Here is a 4,644-nt window from a genome sequence, read left to right on the forward strand (position 1 = left end):
TTAGTGTAAGGCTTAGTTTTTTTTAATCTATTAACCTTGAAGTTTGCCTTCTTGCTGAGAGCACATAGCAGCCAAAAGCCTATGAGAAAAAAAATGCACTGATTGTTTCTGCTTTGCTTCCATGCATAAGATGATGTCATCTCACTGCTTGCAAAAAAATGAATAAAGACCTGCTGAGCCCCTCAGTAGAAGATACTTGTACCTCATCCAGTGTCAGTGTCTCCTCACTACCTCATTCCCTTCCCCTCAGCCCTTAAGGTTTCACCTAGGCCGTCTCATCCTTTCAGGGACTCCTGACACGACATTTTGCTGCGGCTGGTCGTCGGCACAAACTGACATTTGCATGCCCATAATCATATCAGCATTACTCACAACCTGTCAAAATCTAGAAAGAACTAGTGTGTAAACAGAGGTATAAATGAATATATATATGGACAGTTATTCAGCCCTAAAAATGAAAATTCTGATACATTCTAGTAAAATGCAAGTGGACTAACAGGCAATATTCCATTTCATTCAGGGGTCCAAGCAGTCAAATTCAGAGACAGCAGCAGAATGCAGTTGCCAGAGGATGAGGGTGAAGAGGAATGGGGAGCAGTGTTGACCTGGGGGAATGGAATGTTGTAGGGTAAGGAAAAAATGTCAGGCTTTTCTGAACTCCCACCATCAGGATAGATGATGGATCCTTGCGGTCTTGAATGCATGCCTGATGGCAGACACCTGGAATTGGGTGTTGGCATATGTAGATAGGATTCACCTGGGCTAAGGCTGGGTTTTAAGGGCGGCATCATGATGACGCCAGGAGAAGATGAGAGAGAAGCAAGAGAAGAAGCCGAGGGAAGGCCAGAGAGCCCAGAGTGAAGACCTGCTGGGGGCTGGGAGGCCTACCAGCCTGTCCCGGCCAGCCAGGCAGATCAACGCGGTACCCGGGGGAGGAAGCAGGGGCTTGTTATGGGACAGGGGTAGGCGAGGAGTGGAGACAAAGCCAGGATCATCGCCAGTCTCATATATTCAGGAATGTGTACAAGGTTATATAGGGTTAAGAGGAGGAGGTCTCTCGTTATCTCGAACAAGGAGAGACCACCAATGGAAACAAGCCACAAGGAGCAAGCAGGGGGAAGGGGTCAGTCGTCACAATAGGAAACTTGAAACCTTCCCTCGAGCTAACATTCAGTACCTGCTTCAGGCAAGAACCCGGTTGTTCAGGTCTGGGCCCCAGGTCTGGGCCCCGACAGATCCTCCTTTTCTTTTATTTCTAATGGGAGAGTGAAAAGACAGAACCCCTCGGGGACTGCGCCTGTCTTAGGTCATCAGGAGTCACAGACATGTGGCGATTCAGCACCTCAAGCCATTTTGAGTCTGTCCCCGATCTTACCTGTCATTGGCTGACCAGTCCATCGCACAGGGGAAAGGGGTCTTATTTTTTCAGACTGAGCATAAGTCTGAGTAAGAGACTCCCTTATCTCACATCTCCAACTTATGGTAATGTGCCTGAATGGATTTTGCCTGAAGGGCCTGAATCTGTTGTCTTACAAAAGAGATTATTCTGTTAAAAATGCAAGGACCCATGATAACCGATATCAAAAGGGTTAATAGGGGACCCAAGAGGGGAAGAAGGTAGGGTAAGAGTCCATTGAGACCGGTCCAGAGTGAGTTTTCAGCTAGTTCCTGGCGTCTTCTTTCCAGGTCATCTTGTAACTGTCGGATTTTATTGCGGATGATTCCTGATCTGTTGGCGTAGAAACAGCATTTCTCCTGCAGGACCAAGCAAATACCCCCCTTTTCCCCTGTCAGCAAATCAAGGCCCCGTCTATTTTGAAGGACTACCTCAGCTAAGGAATCAACCTGATCCTGAAGATCCTGAATAGTGCTAGAAAGAGCATGAACATCATTAATACATTGTTGAGACAGTTTAGTACATTGTGAGAGAGATATGCCTAATCCAGCTGTCCCTGAGGCCACGGTGGCAGTTATACCCAGGCCTGCAAATAAGGGAATAAGGTGTACTGCTCTTTTACTGAAAAAATGGTCAACCATTGGAATGGGCATGGGCTCACTTCCAGGAACAACGTCTATGTCGGGTAGGAGAAAACCCAACACGCATTGACCAGTCCAGTTAGCCGGCAATGGATGCGATTTATTTCCAGAACGCCGGAGGAGCCTCTCTCTGTGCTCCGAACGGTACCGACCTGGGCCGGCCAGTTTACGCAGGCTGCCTGGTGTGGTACCCCCACCCCCGGAGAGGTCACCACGTCTGAGGAGGTGAACATGCGGACACACTTGGGTGCAGCGCACTGTGGCCCAAAACTGCCGATCAAGCGATCCTCCTGCCTCAGCCTCCCATGTATCATACGATTACAGGTGCGCGCCACTGCGCCCAGCGTATCAAAAAACTGGATAGACTGAACCAAAATGGGAACCGTGAAATAGCAATTATGGTCGGGTGCAAGTGAGGAATTGGTTGTTGGAAAGCCCAAAGGCACAGGGAAACCCATTTGTAAGCATTACCAACAATTATTGGCCAGTGAGGAATTTGTTAAATTAAGTAGATTGAAAGAGGAGTGGAGGATATTAACAGTATTTGAGTCAATGCCCAACTTTTGTCTTTCAGCAGGAAGGGCAAGTGGATGGTAGCTATGCGCAGGGGGAAGGCGCGGTGCAAGCTGTTTTAAGACTGTACTGACAAAATGATCTCTGGCTTTGTCTTGAGGACCTCCTCCATCGGTGACATGTACTGGGGCAGTAGTTGCCCAGTACACTGTGTCACCCACCTTTTTGTTAGTACCACAGGTGTTCAGCAAGGTAGAGGCCTGTGGCTGACTTGCAGGGGGTTTCCTGATAAGAACAGCAGTATAATAAGTCTTATTATTATTGGCCGTGCATTGAGAAAAGGTCTTGTAACATGAGGAGTGTACTGACACAGCAAAGGAAGTGCAGGTACACTGCCCTCTGTGTGAGGGGCCACCTATAGCTGTCCGGAGGCGTTTATAGCTGGACTTATGGCTGGAACCTGCAACAGTGACCAAATATGTGATGTGGCCAGGGCAAGTAATATAAGAGACATACCCATTAGGAGCGGTAGAGAAATAGCCCCACCTGTACTCACAAGGTTTACCATGAAGATGTCGAGTCAAAGACACAATCTTGTCTGGATCCTTGAAGCCGGCAAAGGCTGAAGAGAAAAGTAACACCTCAGCATAGAGGATGAGTCAGGAAGCGGTCACCATGCTGTAATAAATCTGTAACATATCTGACAAGCCATTCAGGCAACCATTGGGCTGCATCATGAGTCTGTGAAGAGACACATACTGATCCCCTTCCCCAGATCAGAACTGGGTCTGGGCCGTACAGAGATCCTGAAATTTAGTCCTCCAAAGTAAATGATCTCCGCCGTCAAGGACAGCCTTTACTAAATTTTGTCAATCTAGGGGAATGAGCCACCCTTCTGCGATAGAATCAAGAATTGTGAGAGTGAAAAGGGCACTAGCACCATACTGGGTAACGGCGGTTTTTAATTCATTTAAATGTTGGAAATTATATAACGGCAGCATTGGCCTTGAACACCTAGAGCTTTAATAACAGGAGAGACATAAGCCGTGGAAAAGGGTTTTTTGGGAGGCGGGAAAGCAGACAAAGCAGCGGGAGCCATGGCGGGAGGAGATAAAATGGCGTCTGTGCTAACTCCTCCCCATGATGGCGGCTTTAAGGTAAGGTCAGCTTCAAGCCCGCCCCCTAACGGCGGCTTTGAAGTGGCCTCAGCATCACCCCTCCCCCGTAATGGCGGAGCGGGATCTGAGTTGGATGAAGAAGTTAATTAGATCTGTTGAAACTGAAGGGAAAGTTTATGATAACGAGCCTGTAGGCAGATTCGCTCCTCAAGATGGGCGATTTTGGATTTTAAGGTCGAGATTAAGGTCAGCGAGTTGTGAGGGCACAGAGGCAACAGCGACCGTGTAATAAGGAGGAGAGTGGGGATTGTAACGTGAAGCCTCCTCCTCCAGGTTGCCCCAATCTGCTTCGCCCGCCTCAGGATCCTCCCCTTTTGCGATAGTGGGGGAGGTTGCGAAGCAACTTTGATTTCACTTTTGGAGTTAAGTAGTGGAAAACTCCGCCCTCTTCTTCAGACAAGCAAGGAGGGTTTGTAGCCACAGAATTAAACTTGCTCAAAGAGGGATAAATTCTGTTTTTCTTTTCTATTTTGGGCCGGTCGGAAGAGGACTTTTCATTTTTCTCTAAGGGTTCTTTTTGTTCTTCTTTGGATGGATTGTCCTTCGCATCACAGTAAAACAAAACTAAGTTCTCACAGTGATCATTGGGAGATGGGGCCCCTGCCATGCTGGGGGAAGCACTTCTAAGCAGTTGTTCTGTTTGGCAAATGGTGTCTTTAATATCAGGGTAGGCTTCCCTTTTTGAAATTAGATCATTAATTAGATTCCAGTATGAGAATGTTGTCACCGGAATTTTTTCGGGGCCAAAGGCTTCATAGAAGTCATTTAAAGCATCTCCTACCCGTTTCCACCTTTTTTGATCTATTGTGCCCTCTTGAGGGAACCAAGGACACAGGTCTTGAACAAAATCAAAAAAGTGGAGTAGATCCTTTTTTGTGACCCTGACTCCTCGCGTCCTGAGTGCCTCTTTTAATTG

This window comes from Talpa occidentalis, unplaced genomic scaffold (assembly GCF_014898055.3).
Source record: "Talpa occidentalis isolate TD23 unplaced genomic scaffold, MPIMG_talOcc4v2.1 talOcc4.18, whole genome shotgun sequence".
NCBI lineage: Eukaryota > Metazoa > Chordata > Mammalia > Eulipotyphla > Talpidae > Talpa > Talpa occidentalis.